The following is an 18,108-nucleotide window of genomic DNA, read 5'->3' on the forward strand; positions in this document are numbered from 1 at the left end:
TGTATTTCTAATAATTGCCAGGGTTTATCTGAGGACCACACATTAAGGGAGATAACAGTCCAACCAATGAGACTGCGTTTCACTACCTTGGGGTATAGAAAATTACTACAGTGCACCAAATCTGAGAGTGTGGAGCTGAAGCCCAGTTTAATATTGGACTCAGCATGTGAGCCAATTTCTTTTTGCTTGTCCTTATATTTTGAATTGGTGAAAGTGAAAAAGTAGGCTTAAAACTCAACATTCAAAAAACTAAGATCATGGCTTCCAGTCACATCACTTCATGGCAAATAGATGGGAAAACAATGGAAACAGTGAGAGACTTTATTTTTGGGGCTCCAAAATCACTGCAGATGGTGATTGCAGTGATGAAATTAAAAGATGCTTGCTCCTTGGAAGAAAAGCTATGACAAATCTAGACAGCATATTAAAAAGCAGAGACATTACTTTGCAGACAAAGGTCTGTCTAGTCAAAGCTATGGTTTTTCCAGTAGTCATGTACTGTTTTGAGAGTTGGACTATAAAGAAACCTGAGCCCTGAAGAATTGATGCTTTTGAACTGTGGTGTTGGAGAAGACTCTTGAGAGTCCCTTGGGTTGCAAGGAGATCAAATCAGTCAATCCTAAACAAAATCAGTCCTGAATATTCATTGGAAGTACTGATGCTGAAGGTGAAACTCCAATCCTTTTGGCCACCTGATGCAAAGAACTGATTCACTGGAAAAGACCCTGATGCTAGGAAAGATTGAAGGCAGGAGGAGAAGGGGAAGACAGAGATGGTTGGATGACATCACTGACTCGATGGACATGAGTTTGAGCAAGCTCCAAGAGTTGGTGATGGACAGGGAAGCCTGGGGTGCTGCAGTCCATGGGGTCACAAAGAGTTGGACACTACTGAGTTACTGAACTGATATTTTGAATTAACTTTTCATACTTTACATTCCTACCAATATTGCACTTCATTATAGCACATAGGTGTGAAAATATACCCTATTTATTTTTATATAGGGGATCTGCCTTTACAAATATCAGTGTCTACTCCTAAAAGATCTAAACACCTTAACTTTTGTGATTGAGTACTATACTAGCCTGTAAATATATCCTAAGATCCTTAGCAGGTTTGCTTTCAGCAGTAATGGAAAGCATGAGTGTTTGGTTTCTTTCTTTTTTTTTTTTTTTTTTTTGCTGTCTGCAGTTGTATATTTGCTGATTAGTTATGATCTGAAATATATTTCTTCCTCTTAGAAAGCATGTTTTATGTGAAGATGCATTTTTATACAAAAGAATAAATTATGGCATTTCTATTGGAAAAAAATGAGTATGCTTTACATGGTCAAACTTCCTCAAGGCAAATGGAGGAGGAATTTTAGTCATAAACTCAACTCCAGGGGGCAAGGAGTTGTTCAAGATCCCACAACATTTTAGTTAAAATTAGGAGTCTGTCTATATCTGTCTCCCTGGCAAGTAAGCGCCTTTGAAGTATGCTGGACCTTTGTTATTCAAAGTGAGTTTTGTGAATCAACAGCATTGGCATCACCTGGGATCTTGTTAGGCCGGCAGATCTCAGCTCCCACCCCAGGCCTACTACTGAATCACAATCCAAAGGGTAGCAAGCTGTCCTGTGCTCATCAGTCTTAAGCTACCTCCCAGATCTCAAGTCCCAAAAGCAGAGTTCAGCCAAGAAAGCATATGGATGGCTAATGTTTTGTAGTTATGTTCTAAGTCAGCAGCTGTTTAAGATTTGTTTTGGAGAGTTACCTAGGTGTGGGACCCTTCCAAGTAGATAAGGATTTAAAGGGTATGATGTAGAGATATACTATCTTTCCTTTCTATCTCAGGACAGCTTCTGACAAAGCAGAGACATCCTATGATTTGCCTTTTGGGAATACTCACAAGTTCTAGGAGTGGCATATATCCAAAGATGGTTACAGTAACCCAGCTGCACAAGGCTCTTCTGACAGGATCACCTTCATGCACAACTAGATCTGACCCAAAACCACCGGAACCAGAACTAGCACTGCAGGTTTGGCTTTATGAAGGATCCTGAAACAGCCAGGTTAAAGAAAATTGACGTTAAGCAGGTGAAAAGAGTTTGCCCTGAGGCTTACTGGAGAATCACAAGAAAACAGGTGCATGCTTTTATGTGCTTGAAAAGCAGGAGTCTGGAGGAGTTGTAGACCCGCCCAGAGATTTTGCTTCAGAGTAAACTGGGAAACATTTTCTGTTTGCACTCAAGAAGAGTCTTCTTATATTAGTCTAAGGACAACCCAACTGATTATTCAGGTAAAAGAAACTATGATGAAGAATTCTAAAGCATGGGGTTTAATTGTAATACAGACAAGCAGGATCAGTTTCTCCAAGTCATCCTGTAGTTAAGGGGCTCCAGACAGAGAGATGAGCTAAACTCCAAGGAAAGTGAGTTGCCAGAACTTGGTAAACAACATGTTTGTTCAGCCCTGGGCCTGTGATTATGTCAGAACTGAGACTCAGAACCTGCTTCCATTTTCCAGTCCAGAGACCAAGGCTTATAAGAAGGTGGGTACAGTCATTCAGACCAATTCACAGTGGTCCTTTTTGACCTATTAAAACCATTGCACTTTTGAGCAGAAACTAGGATTTCTTTGGTTTGAGTACAACAGAGGATGAACAACCAGAATTAGCCAGCATCTATTGAGTGCTTGTTCTGTATTTGTCACTGTTGTTCTTGATATCCGTGGAATAGTCCATCTTACAGATAATGAAATGTCATACAGGGAATTACCTGGTGGTCCATTGATTGGGACTCTGTGCCCAAGTTGCAGGGGAACAAGGTTTGATCCCTGGTTAGCAAATTAAGATCCCACAAGCCCTGTAGCATGGCCCCAAAAATAAAAAGTCATATAAAGAGGCTAAGTGCCTTTTACAAGCTTATATTTAAGTGAAGAAGTAACTTGGCTCTCTTAAACATGCTGGGTATCCCTTCCAAATCATGACCTCCGCTTCTAACTGAGATGAATCCTCCATGCTTTTCTTTACAATTTTATCCCTTGTGATTACATATCTAAGCCATAGGAAAGCAGTTGACATAGTTTTGCCTGCTCCTAACTATATATATTTTTTCACTTAATATGTTTTCAGTATTCACCCATTTATATGTAACAATAGTTGTTCATTTTCATCTCATTATTGAGATAGATATATCCCTCTATATCTATCACACTATATCTGTATCTAATATCGCTATGTATGTGTGTATAAATACATATCCACTTATGCATAGTTGTGTGTATAGTAATGTTAAATATGTGTACTAATATATATGTATAAATAATACCATTATACCTATATGCCACAATAGATGTGCCTCTTCTATATCTGATGATTGTTTAAATTGTGTAGCCTTCAGTTTTCACCAACACTGCCGCCATGAGCATCTAAGTATGGGTATCCTTAGACATTAGCACTTGAATGTTAAGAATAGACCAAACTTGCTCACTTAGCTGAACGAATGAAAACTGACAAATGACGATCATTAGTCAGTATCTACATGTTCAGCAAGATGTTTTAGTGGAGATTCAAGCCCCTGGTTTAGCAGTGGTGGTTTTCTGGCTACTTCAATACAAATTCTATTTATCTCTTTATTAGGCTGTGAACACAGTAAGGACAAAATCCATAAGATTATTTTTTTTGGTGACTTAAATATAATTGTGTATGAAAGCTTATACTGAAGTTATTCAGGATTGAAGCTGGAAAAGCTAAAATTTCAACCTCTATTTTTCTTTTCTTTTCACCTATTCCTCTAGGCACATGGTATACATGTTAGTTATTTGTTTATAAAGGGTTCTTGGGAGAAAGAAGGTTTCCAGTGTTCTATATAAATCACAGAAAACGCATTTGTATGCCTACAGATTTTGTAATTCTGTAATTCTCAAAATTAGAGTACTAACTCCCCTTGTGTACCCACCACATGTCACCATTCCCACAGCCCCTTTCCTCTGCTATCTTTACTCTATGAAGTTTTCCACACTGTACTCTTGAAGTCTCCCTTTCTGCATTAATCTTTTCCAAATAATTTAGAAGGCTGTTTGAGAGAGGAGGCAGAGCTAGAAACTGTAATCCAGGTGAAAGTGATGGTCCTCAGAACATGATGAAGCAAATGTGGCAAAATATTTTAAATTAGTTAATCTGGGTAAAGCAGAAGTAGATGTTTTTCTGGAACTCCTTTGCTTTTTTGATGATCCAGTGAATGTTGGCCATTTGATCTCTGGTTCCTCTGCCTTTTCCAAGTCCAGCTAGAATATCTGGATGTTCACGGTTCACATATTGTTGAAGCCTGCTTTGGAGAATTTTGAGCATTACTTTGTTAGCCTGTGAGATCAGTGCAATTGTACTATACTTTGAGCATTCTTTGAGATTTCTATTCTTTGGGATTGGAAAGAAAACTGATGTTTTCCAGTCCTATGGCCACTGCTGAGTTTTCCAAATTTGCTGGCATATTGAGTGCAGCACGTTCACAGCATCATATTTTCAGTTCAGTTCAGTCGGTCAGTCGTATCCGACTCTTTGCAATCCCATGAATCACAGCACGCCAGGCTTCCCTGTCCATCACAAACTCTTGGAGTTTACTCAAACTCATGCCCATCGAGTCGGTGATGCCATCCAGCCATCTCATCCTCTGTCATCCCCTTCTCCTCATGCCCCCCATCCCTCCCAGCAGCAGGGTCTTTTCCAACGAGTTAACACTTCACATGAGGTGGCCAAAGTATTGGAGTTTCAGCTTCAGCATCAGTCCTTCCAATGAACACCCAGGACTTGTCTCCCTCAGGATGAACTTGTTGGATCTCCTTGCAGTCCAAGGGACTCTCAAGAGTCTTCTCCAACACCATAGTTCAAAAGCATCAATTTTTTGGTGCTCAGCTTTCTTCACAGTCCAACTCTCACGTCCATACATGACCACTGGAAAAACAAAAGCCTTGACTAGACGGACCTTTGTTGGCAAAGTAATGTCTCTGCTTTTAAATATGGTATCTAGGTTGGTCATAACTTTCCTTCCAAGGAGTAAGTGTCTTTTAATTTCATGGCAGTAGTCACCATCTGCAGTGGTTTTGGAGCCCAAAAAAATAAAGTCTGACACATTTGAAATAGCTCAACTGGAATTCCATCACCTCCACTATCTTTGTTTGTAGTGATGCTTCCTAAGGCCCACTTGACTTCATATTCCAGGATGTCTGGCTCTAAGTGAGTGGTCACAACATCATGATTATCTGGGTCGTGAAGATCTTTTTTCTATACTTCTGTGTATTCTCACCACCTCTTGTAAATATCTTCTGCTTCTGTTAGATCCATACAATTTCTGTTCTTTATTGTGCCCATCTTTGCATGAAATATTCCCTTGGTATTTCTAATTTTCTTGAAGAGATCTCTAGTTTTTCCCATTCTATTGTTTTCCTATATTTCTTTGCATTGATCACGAGGAAGGCTTTCTTATTTCTCCTTGCTATTCTTTGGAACTCTGCACTCAAATGGGCATATCTTTCCTTTTCTCCTTTGCCTTTCACTTCTTTTCTTTTCAGAGCTGTTTGTAAGGCCTCCTCAGGCAACCATTTTGCCTTTTTGCATTTCTTTTTCTTGGGGATGGTATTGATCACTGCCTCTTGTACAGTGTCATGAACCTCCATCCATAGTTCTTCAGGCACTCTATCAGATCTAATGCCTTTAATTCTATTTGTCACTTCTACTGTATAGCCGTAAGGGATTTGATTTAGGGCATACCTAAACGGTCTAGTGGTTTTCTCCACTTTCTTCAATTTCAGTATTAATTTGGCAATAAGGAATTCATGATCTGAGCCACAGTCAGCTCTGAGTCTTGTTTTTGCTGACTGTGTAGAGCTTCTCCACCTTTGGCTGCAAAGAATATAATCAGTCTGATTTTGGTATTGACCATCTGGTGATGTCCAGGTGTAGAGTCTTCTCTTGTGTTGTTGGAAGAGGGTGTTTGCGATGACCAGTGCATTCTCTTGGCAAAACTCTGTTAGCCTCTGCCCTGCTTCATTCTGTACTCCAATGCCAAATTTTCCCATTACTCCAGGTATTTCTTGACTTCCCACTTTTGCATTCCAGTCATATGAAAACACATCTTTTTTGGGTGTTAGTTCTAAAAGGTTTTGTAGGTCTTCATAGAACCATTCAACTTCAGCTTCTTCAGTATTACTGGTTGGGGCATAGACTTGGATTACTGTCACACTGAATGTTTTGCCTTGGAAAAGAACAGAGATCATGCTGTCGTTTTTGATATTGCACCCAAGTACTGCATTTCAGATGCTTTTATTGACTATGAGGGCTACTCCTTTTCTTCTAAGGGATTCTTGCCCACAGTAGTAGATATAATGGTCATCTGAATTAAATTCACCCATTCCGGTCCATTTTAGTTTAGTGATGCCTAAAATGTCGATGTTCACTCTTGCCATCTTTTCTGTGACCCCATCCAGTTTACCTTGACTCATGGACCTAACATTCCAGGTTCCTATGCCATATTGTTCTTTACAGCATCGGACTTGACTTCCATCACCAGTCACATCCACAACTGGGTGTTGTTTTCACTTTGACTCTGCCTCTTCATTCTTTCTGGAGTTATTTCTCTACTCTTCTCCAGTAGCATATTGGGTCCCTACTGACCTGGAGATTTCATCTTTCAGTGTCATATCTTTTTGCCTTTTCATACTGTTCATGGGGTTCTCAGGGCAAGAATATGGAGCTGGCTTGCAATTCCCTTCTCCAGTGGACCACATTTTTTCAGAATTCTCTACCATAACCCATCCATCTTGTGAGACCCAATGTGGCATGGCTCATAATTTCATTGAGTTAGACAATGTTGTGGTCCATGCAATCAGTTTGATTAGTTTTCTGTGATTATGGTTTTCATTTTGTCTTCCCTCTGATGGATAAGGATAAGAGAGTTATGGAAACTTCCTGATGGGAGAGACTGACTGGGGGAAAATTGGGTCTTGTTCTGATGGGCGGAGCCAAGCTCAGTTCAGTTCAGTCACTCAGTTGTGTCTGACTCTTTGCGACCCCATGGAACTACAGCACGCCAGGCCTCCCTGTCCATTACCAGTGCCCGGAATTTACTCAAACTCATGTCCATTGAGTTGGGGATGCCATCCAACCATCTCATCCTCTGTTGTCCCCTTCTCCTCCCACCTTCAATCTTTCCCAGCATCAGGGTCTTTTCAAATGAGTCAGTTCTTTGCATCAGGTGGCCAAAGTATTGTAGTTTCAGCTTCAGCCTCAGTCCTTCCAAAGAATAGTCAGGACTGATTTCTTTTAGGATAAACTGGTTGGATCTCCTTGCTGTCCAAGGGACTCTCAAGAGTCTTCTCCAACACCACAATTCAAAAGCATCAATTCTTTGGCACTCAGGTTTCTTTATAGTCCAACTCTCACATCCATACATGACTACTAGAAAAACCATAGCTTTGACTAGATGGACCTCTGATGGCAAAGTAATGTCTCTGTTTTTAATAAGCTGTCTAGGTTAGTCATAGCTTTTCTTCCGAGGAGCAAACGTCTTTTAATTTCATGGCTGTAGTCACCATATGCAGTGATTTGGGAGCCCCCAAAAATAAAGTCCATCACTGTTTCCACTGTTGGGCCATGCTCAGTAAATTTTTAATCCAATATTCTGTTGATGGGCGGGACTATATTCCCTCCCTGTTGTTTGGCCTGAGGCCACACCTCCATGGGAGACCCCTGGACACTCACAATGAATTCTGATTCCATCTCTTGTGGGGACACTGCTCCTTTCTCCTGGTTCCTGGTGTGCACAAGGTTTTGTTTGTGCCTGCCAAGAGTCCGTTTCCCCAGTCCTGTGGAAGTTCTGTAATCAAATCCCACTGGCCTCTAAAGTCAAATTCCCTGTGTGTTCTCAGTCCCTTTGCCAGATCCACAGATAGGGAAGTCTGCTGTGGTTCCTAGAACTTTCTTAAAAGTGCGAGAATTTCTTTGATATAATTGTTCTGCAGTTTGTGGGCCATCTGCTCAGTGGCTCTATGGTGGGTCACACTGGGTGACCCAGTTCTGCTTCAGGAAGAGCCCCTGTCCCTGTGGCAGGCCACTGTTGATCCTTGCCTCCACAGGAGACACTCAAACACTCAAAGGCGGGCCTGGCTCAGTCTCTGTGGGGCCTCTGGATCCTGGAGCACCCAAGGTTTTGTTTGAGCCTGCCCAGAGTCTCTGGCAGTTATGGGATTTGATTCTTAAACATGATTTTGCCACTCCTGTCATCTTTTGGGGCTTCTCCTTTCCCCTTGGATGTGGAGTATCATTTTTTGGTGGGATCCAACATTCTCCTCTTGATAGTTGTTCAGCCATGAGTTGCAACTTTGGAGTTCTCACAGGAGAAGATGACTGCATATCCTTCTACTTTGCCATTTTGTGAGTTTGGCTCATAGTCTATGTGGTTGCAAAGAGTCAGACACGACTGAGCACTTGTGTATTGTATTGGCCTTTTCCACTATATGTAAATGTTTGGTTTTTTTTTTCTTATGACCAATCTGAAAGAAGGTTGCAAACATCATACCATATATACTTCCTAAGAACAGGAAGTACATTTAGGTAGTGATAATACAGTTGTTAATTCAGAAAATTTAACATTTATGCAATTCTTTAATCTATAGTCTATATTGCAATTTCTTCAGTGGTCTCAATAATTTCCTTTATAGTTTTTGTTTTTTCTTGTTACAGATCTAATTCAGGACTATAGATCCAATTAAGCTGCCATGCTTGCCATGATTACCAGGACCTTCACAATTAGTCTTGCTTGCACTTTGTTGCTTAGTTTTGTTTTTGGTTTGCTTGTTTATTTTTTTTCATTTATTTATTTGGCTGTGCTACATGGTTTACAGGATCTTAGTTCTCTGACTGGGTATCAAACCCAGTCCCCTGCAGTAAAAGCACTGAGTCTTAACCACTGTGCCACCAAGGAGGCCCCTGTTTTTGTTCTTCCTTATTCATTAACTCGACTGTGCCAGGTGTTACTTGTGGCATGTAGGCTCTTTGTTGCTGCATGTGGGCTCTTAGTTGTGGTATGTGGGATCTAGCTCCCCCACCAAGGATCACACCTGTCCCCCTGCATTAAGAGCTAGAAGTTTTAACCACTGGACCACTAGGGAAGTCTGTTTTTCTTTTTAAATTAGAGAGTTTTATTTACAGAAAACTCATGGAAGATTAATACAATTTTATGAACACACGAAATTAAAAGACGCTTACTCCTTGGAAGGAAAGTTATGACCAATTTAGGCAGCATATTAAAAAGCAGAGACATTACTTTGTCAACAAAGGTCCGTCTAGTCAAGGCTATGGTTTTCCCAGTGGTCATGTATGGATGTGAGAGTTGGACTATAAAGAAAGCTGAGTGCCGAAGAATTAATGTTTCTGAACTGTGGTGTTGGAGAAGACTATTGAGAGTCCCTTGGATACAGAGTGCAAGGTCCTGAGCAAAGGGACTCTGTCCCTGTGGAGAATGGGCCCAGCACTGCGGTGTATGAAATTTTTCTAGTTTACAAACCTGGAAGTTCTCCAAACCCCATCCTTTTGTTTTTAATGGAATCTTCATTACCTAGGTACAATTGATTAAATCCCTGGCCACTGAAGACTGATTTCATTTTCAGCCTTCTCTGCTCCTCAGAGGTCTGGGGATGGGATTGAAAGTGCCACCTCTCTTATCACTTGCTTATCTTGGCAACCAAGCCAGCCCTCATCCTTCCCTACCTTCTAAAATCACCTTATTAGCATAACAAAAAATACCATTTTTACTCTCAGCACAAGAAATTGCAAGGGTTTTAGGAGCTCTGCACCAGAAAAAGGGAGATATATTCTAAGTTGCAATATCACAAGTATCCAGTTCCCTAGTGACGCAGGAAAGAGAGTAGGACTGGAGAGCATGATCACATCCCAGGTTATGTCTAAGTCCCTGGGACAGCCGCCAAATGTGGGTTCTGGGCTTCTTACAGGAAAGAATTCAAGAGTGAGCCACAGTAGGGGGAAAGAAGATTTATTCAGGGAAATAAACACTCCATAGACCATGAAGTGTGGACCATCTTCAAAGGCAAGAGTCACCAGGGTATGGCGTTATGGGGCTATTAGTTTTTATAGGGTTGAGTAATTTTATAGGCTAATGAGTAAGAAGATTATTCTAACTATTTGGGGGAAGAGATGGGGATTTCTAGAAATTGGGGCACTATCCACTTTTTGGCCTTTTATAGTGTTGACTAAAAGAGATGCACAATGTGAGAGCTGCAAGTGTTGTTTGTTTTGATATATTTATTTCTAATTGATTGATGATTGCTTTACAATATTGCTTTGATTTCTTTCACACATCAATATGAATTAACCGTAGGTGTACATATGCCCCCTCCCTCTTGAATCCCCCTCCCACCTCATGCCCATTCCCACCCCTCTAGTTTACTGTAGAGTCCCAGTTTAAGTTCTCTGAGTAATACAGCAAATTCCCATTGGCTCTCTATTTACATATGTTAGTGTGTATGCACCCATGCTATTCTCTTCATTTATTGCACTCTCTCCCTCATGTCCTCCACCCTTGTCCATAAGACTGCTGCTCTCTGAAAAGTTTTGTCAGTAACATCCGTTTGGATTCCAAATACATGCATTAATATATGATACTTCTTTTCTCTTTCTGACTTACTTCACTCTGTATAATAGGCTCTAGGTTCATTCACCTCATTAGAACGGACTCAAATGTATTCATTTTTATGGCTGAGTACTATTTCATTGGATATATGTACCACATCTTCTTTATCCATTCATCTTCCCGGCCTTGGCTATTCTAAATAGTGTTGCAAAGATACCCCAATGCATCTTTTTCAGTTTTGCTTTCTTCAGGGTATATGCCTAGAAGTGGAATTGCTGGGTCATATGGTTTTATTTATAGTTTTTTAAGGAATCTCCATACTGTCTTCCATAGTGACTGTATCAACTTACATTCCTACCAGCAGTGTAGGAGAGTTCCCTTTTCTCCACACCCTCTCCAGCACTTGTTGTTTGTGGATTATTTGGTTATGCCCATTCTGCCTGGTGCAAGGATTCTTTAATATATGCAGATCAATCAGTGTGATATACCATATTAGCAACTTGAAAGATAAAAACCATACGATAATTTCAATAGATGCAGAAAAAGCTTTTGAAAAAATTCAGCATCTATTTATGATAAAAGCTCTTCAAAAAACTGGCATAGCATATGACCCAGCAATCCCACTCCTGGGCACACACACCGAGGAAACCAGATCTGAAAGAGACACATGCACCCCAATGTTCATTGCAGCACTGTTTATAATAGCCAAGACATGGAAGCAACCTAGATGCTCATCAGCAGACGAATGGATAAGGAAGCTATGGTACATATACACCATGGAATATTACTCAGCCATTAAAAAGAATTCATTTGAATCAGTTCTAATGAGATGGATGAAACTGGAGCCCATTATACAGAGTGAAGTAAGCCAGAAAGATAAACACCAATACAGTATACTGACGCATATATATGGAATTTAGAAAGATGGTAATGATAACCCTATATGCAAGACAGAAAAAGTGACTCAGATGTACAGAACAGACTTTTGGACTCTATGGGAGAAGGCAAGGGTGGGAGGATCTGAGAGAACAGCATCGAAACATGTATATTATCAAGTGTGAAACAGATTGCCAGTCCAGGTTGGATGCATGAGACAAGTGCTCGGGGCTGGTGCACTGGGATGACCCAGAGGGATGGGATGGGGAGGGAGGTAGAAGGGGGATTCAGGATGGGGAACACATGTACACCCATGGCTGATTCATGTCAATGTATGGCAAAAACCACTACAATATTATAAAGTAATTAGCCTCCAACTAATAAAAATAATTGGGAAACAAACAAACAAACAAACAAAAAACTGGCATAGAAGGAACCTACTTTAACATAATAAAAGCCATATACAACAAGCCCAGAGCAAATATTACTCTAAATGGTGAAAAACTGAAAACGTTCCCTCTAAGATCAGGAATAAGACAAGGGTACCCACTCTCACCACAATTATTCAATATAGTTTTGGAAGTCCTAGCTGTGGCAATCAGAGAAGAGAAAGAAATAAAAGGAATCCAGATTGAAAAGGAGGAAGTAGAACTCTCACTATTTGCAGATGACATGATATTTTGCTTAGAAAACCCTACAGATACTATCAGAAAATTGTGTTAAGTTTTGTTTGGGCCAAAATGAGGACTGCAGCTTAGGAGGCAACACCTCAGATAGCTCTGAGAGACTGCTCCAAAGAGGCAGTGGAAAGAAAGTCAATATGTAAGGTTTTGGTGAAGGTGGAGTTCAATACAATTAAGGCCTCACCTCATTTTACAAAAGTTTTTCTGCTAGTCATGAGGGTCTGATGTCACCATGAAGAGAATTAGTGCTTTTCTAGATATCAGTCAGTTCACCTGTGCAGTCGTGTCTGACTCTTTGTGACCCCATGGACTGCAACACGCCAGGTTTCCCTGTCCATCACCAACTCCCGGAATTTGCTCAAATTCATGTCCATTGAGTCAGTGATGCCATCCAACCATCTTACCCTCTATCATCCCCTTCTCTTCCTGCCTATAATGTTTTCCAGCATGAGGGTCTTTTCCAGTGAATCACTTCTTTGCATCAGCTGGCCAAAGTATTGAAGTTTCAGCTTCAGCATCAGTTCTTCCAATTAATATTCAGGACTGGTTGGATCTCCTTGCAATTCAAGGAACTCTGAGGAGTCTTCTCCAACACCACAGTTCAGAAGCATCAATTCTTTGGCACTCAGCTTTCTTTATAGTTCAACTCTCATGGCTACTGGAAAAACCAAATATGATGGTTTTTAGATGAACCTTTTCATCTAATAGATGAACCTTTGTTGACAGAGTGATATCTCTGCTTTTTAATATGCTGTCTAGGTTGGTCATAGCTTTTCTTCTAAGGAGCAAGCATCTTTTGATTTCACAGCTGCAGTCACCACCTGCAAAGATTTGGGAGTCAAAAAAACATAAAGTCTGTCACTGTTTCCATTGTTTCCCCATCTATTTGTCATGAAGAGATGGGACCAGATGCCATGATCTTAGTTTTTTGAATGTTGAGTTTTAAGCCAATTTTTTCACTCCAGTTTCATCAAGAGGCTCTTCAGTTCCTCTTTGCTTTCTGCCATAAGGGTGGTGTCATCTGTATATGTGATGTTACTGATATTTCTCCCGGCAATCTTGATTCTGGCTTGCACTTCATCCAACCTGGGATTTCTCATGATGTACTCTGCATATAAGTTAAATAAGCAGGGTGACAATAAGCAGGGTGACATACTCCTTTCCCAATTTGGAACGAGTCTGTTGTTCCATGTCCAGTTCTAACTGTCGCTTCTTGACCTGCATACAGACTTCTCAGGATGCAGGTCAGGTAGTCTGGTATTCCCATCTCTTTCAGAATTTTCCAGAATTTGTTGTGATCCCATAGTCAAAGGCTTTGGCATAGTCAATAAAGCAGAAGTAGATGTTTTTCTGGAACTCTCTTGGTTTGTCTATAATCCAACGGATGTTGGCAATTTGATCTCTGGTTCAGTGCAATGGTTTATTAGGTTTGTGGTATGGTGGCTCAGAGGTTAAAGCATCTGCCTGCAATGCAGGAGACCCGGGTTCAATCCCTGGGTCGGGAAGATCCCCTGGAGAAGGAAATGGCAACCCACTCCAGTATTCTTGCATGGAGAATCCCATTGAGAGAGGAAACTGGTAGGCTACAGTCCACGGGGTTGAAAAGAGTCGGACATGACTGAGTGACTTCACTTTCACTTTCAGTGCAGTGGTATCTGAAAATTTGCCCCCAAATAAGGTTAGGTATTAGAAAGCTCATTTTGCTTTTGAGAAAAGTATACTATGAGTTTTCACTCTTTGGGACTAAGGCAAAGATATATTATAAATTGTGTGGTTTATATTCTTTCTCCCTTTTGCACTCTTCCTGCTCTTTCCCACTCAAGATTCTCATCGGTAGACTCTAAGTTGTGTAATTAATGAACATTTTGCTGAAAGATACATTTACTTATATTCTATGATTTTGCGTGAAACGTCTCTAGGAATCAGGTACAACTTAATATGCCTTTTGGCATCAAGATCTTGGAGGCCAAGTTTGGTGCCTTATAAATTAGACCCCTGGAGGAAGGAATGGAAGCCCAGTCCAGTATTCTTTCCTGATGAATCCCATGGACAGAGGAACCTAGCGGATGATGGTCCTTAGGGTTGCAAAGAGTCAGACATGACTGAAGTTACTTGGCACAGCCCAGCACAAACTTTCAGGAGCTCTGATTCTTGATATCTGGTAAGAATGTGGTGCTGAACTTGTGAAGGTGTCGAGAATCAGTGTCTCAATTGAGGGGAGATGAATTTGCTGATAGTGCAAGTTTGGACCAACGGAGTAATGATGGTTGGTGCCACGGTAGTTCAGCTCAGTTGCTCAGTCGTGTCTGACTCTTTGCAACCCCATGAATCGCCACAGTAGTAGAGACCAAAGAAATATTTTACTTACTTTAAATTATCAACAGAATTTATTGTTGATGTAAAAATTATTTAAATGTATTTTGCAAATAACTTATAAAGCAATTAACAGAACCAAAACAATTTCCCTGGAAACCTATAATATATAGACATTTTTGGTATTTTTAAAAAATTTGCATCTGGGCTTTCTTTTCATGAACCTAATAATTTGCTTAGTCATCATAGTGCTTTGTACTGTTTTTTTGTACTGTGGTAAAATTCGTGTTAAGTAAAATTCACCATTTTAAACATACAGCTCAGTGGCATTTTCTGTCACACTGTTCTGCAACCATCAGCCATGCATCTCCAGAACTCATTTCATTTTGAGTAACTGAAACAGTGCCCACTAAACAACAGTTCCCCATTTCTCCCTACTCCCAGCCCCTAGCAATGACCATTCTACTTTATGTCTCTGTGAATCTGACTACTCCAGGTATCTCATGTAAGTAGAATCATATAATATTTGTCCTTTGCTGTCTGCCATACTTCTTTCACATAATGCCCTGAAATTTCATCCATGTTGTTGCTATATGTCAGCATGATGGTTTCATTTACATATATTGTAAAAGGAAGATTGTTAATCACACTATTCTGACTAGGAATTCCTGACAACTTTTGTGATAAAAGTGACTAAGATAGAGATCAGCAAACTTTTTCTCTAAAGGGCCAATTTGTTGGACAAATAGAGATTTATTTTTAGAAACTGACTTATGTGAGCCTGGTAGGCTGCAGTCCATGGGGTCTCTAAGAGTCGGACATTACTGGGCGACTTCATTTTCACTTTTCACTTTCATGCATTGGAGAAGGAAATGGCCACCCACTCCAGTGTTCTTGCCTGGAGAATCCCAGGAACAGGGGAACCTGGTGGGCTGCCATCTATGGGGTTGTGCAGAGTTGGACACGACTGAACAGATTTAGCAGCAGCTGCAGCAGCATGTCCTAGTCAATTTGACACATAAAATCACCATCACAGTCAGATAGTAAATGTTTTTGGCTTTGTGAACCAAATAGTTTCTGCTGTTTAGTGCAGGAAAAAACTCTCCTCAACCCTTTCCTGGCGGGGTTTGAAAATTGAACTTACAAAGATAAACAAATTTATTTATGACTTTTTTTCTTTTGCCAGCTCTGGGTGGCTGGTGGGGTCCAATTCCCCAACCAAGGATCACACCCTGGATCCTCAGCAGTGAGCACATGGAGTCCTAACCACTGTACCACTGAGGAATTCCCCATGCAAATTTAATTAATGTGAGTTGTATGTGACATAAAAGCCTTCATTCCTAAGGAAAATTAGAATTCCTAAGTTCTATATTTAGAATTCTAAATTCTATAGAATTCTAAATTCCTATAGAAGCAGACCTTGAGTATTTTTATGCCAAGTTTGTACAGAAATGTCAGAGAGGATGAGGTTAGTGAAGAAAACTGGATGAAATTTATTAAAACTTATTTTTCTTATTCTTCTTGGCATCCTTTGTCTTTGGAAATAAGAATGATCTTTCCCCCTGGGTATAGGACAGGCACCTCTCACAGGAGACTTTTATGACTTATCTCAGAGGAGGGTTGGGAGAAGATCACAGTGACCTTCCTGCTTCTTCTATTTTCTCCTAACTTTCAGCTTAAAATATTCAATGAAGCATATGTTGGGATGCAGGCATGAGTGTGTGCGTGCGTGTGTGCTCAGTCCTGTCCAACTCCTTTGTGACCTCATGGACTTTAGCTTGCCAGACTCCAGTGTCCATGAAATTCTCAGGCAAGAATACTCGAGCAGTTTGCCATTTTCTTCTCCAGGGGATCTTCCTGAGTTAGGGATGGAACCCACGTCTCTTGAGTCTCCTGCACTGGTAGGAGAGTTCTTCACCACCTGAGTCATTGGGGAAGCCCCTATGTTGGGGCTATGTGTGTTAGTCCCTCAGTAGTGTGTGACTCTTTTTGACCTGATGGACTGTAGCTCACCAGGCACCTCTGTCCTTGGGATTTCCAGGCAAGAATACTGGAATGAGTCACTATTCCCTTCTCCAAGGGATCATCCCAACCTAGGGATTGAACCCAGGCCTCCCACCTTGCAGGCAGATTCTTTACCATCTGAGCCACCAGAGGCAGTATGTCTTTAACCCTGTCAGTTGTAACTACTCAGCTCTGCAGTTGTAACCATAGATAATATATAAGCAAATGTACAAAGCTATTGTGAGATAACAGGAAAAAAAATTATATGCCAGTCTCTGCTCCCAGTTCCAGCCACAGAGTTCCTAAAACCTTATAAATTCCTAAGTAATAAGAACACTTGTCTTAAAACTCAACATTCAAAAAACTAAGATCATGGCATCCAGTCCCATCACTTCATGGCAAATAGATGGGGAAACAGTGGAAACAGTGACAGATGTTATTCTCTTGGGAGCCAAAATCACTGCAGATAGTGACTGTAGCCATGAAATTAAAACATGCTTCCTCCTTGGAAGAAAAGGTTTGACCAACCTAGACAGCATATTAAAAAGCAGAGACATTACTTTGCCAACAAAGGTCCATCTAGTCAAAGCTGTGGTTTTTCCAGGAGTCATGTATGAATGTGAGAATTGGATCATAAGAAGGCTGAGTGCCAAGGAATTGATGCTTTTGAACTGCGGTGTTGGAGAAGACTCTTGAGAGTCCCTTGAACTGCAAGGAGATCAAACCATTCAATCCTAAAGGAAATCAACCCTGGATATTCACTGGAAGGACTGATGCTGAAGCTCCAACACTTTGGCCATCTTTTGCGAAGAACTCACTCATTGGGAAAGACCCTGATCCTGGGAAGGATTGAAGGCAGGAGGAGAAGGGGATGACTGAGGATAAGATGGTTGGATGGCATCACCAACTCAATGGACATGAGTTTGAGCAAGCTCCAGGAGATGGTGATGGACAGGGAAGCCTGGTGTACTGCAGCCCATGGGGTCTCAAAAAGTTAAACACAATGGAGTGACTGAAAAATAAGAACACTAGCGGCATCTCTGGTTTAATATTTGTATCTGACCTCATCCTTAACACAGGGCTCCTAAATCTTTTGTAAGTTGCGAAGTGAGAAGAATATTTGGAGCATCTTCTGTTCTAATGAGGTGACTGGGTGGGCTACTCAATGACTCTTGAACATCAGAAAGACAGAGCCATGCTTAGAAGCCTGGAATTTTTCAGTTCCACCCGTCACTTTTCTAGAGAGGATAGAGGGGCTGTAAATGGAGTTAATAATTGAACATGCCTATATGAGGAAGGCTGCACAAAAATTCCCAAAATATGACATTTAGGAAAATTGTAGGTTGGTGATCTATCTGTGTACTGGGAGGATATTGATGCACCCCAGGTTCACAGGACAAAACCTCCTATGCTTGTTCACAGGACAACTCTCCCAGACCTCACCCTAAGCATCACTTCAGGCTGTTCAGCTGTTTCATTTATCATATCCTTTAATAAGCTAGGAAATGTAGGTAAAGGTTTCCCTAAATTCTGTGAGTTGCTGTAGCAAATAAGTTGAGGAGATCATAGGAGCCTCCAAACTGCAGAGAAGTGTTGACTGGGGGAAAAA

This window comes from Cervus elaphus, chromosome 13 (genome assembly GCF_910594005.1).
Source record: "Cervus elaphus chromosome 13, mCerEla1.1, whole genome shotgun sequence".
In the NCBI taxonomy this organism is placed as follows: domain Eukaryota; kingdom Metazoa; phylum Chordata; class Mammalia; order Artiodactyla; family Cervidae; genus Cervus; species Cervus elaphus.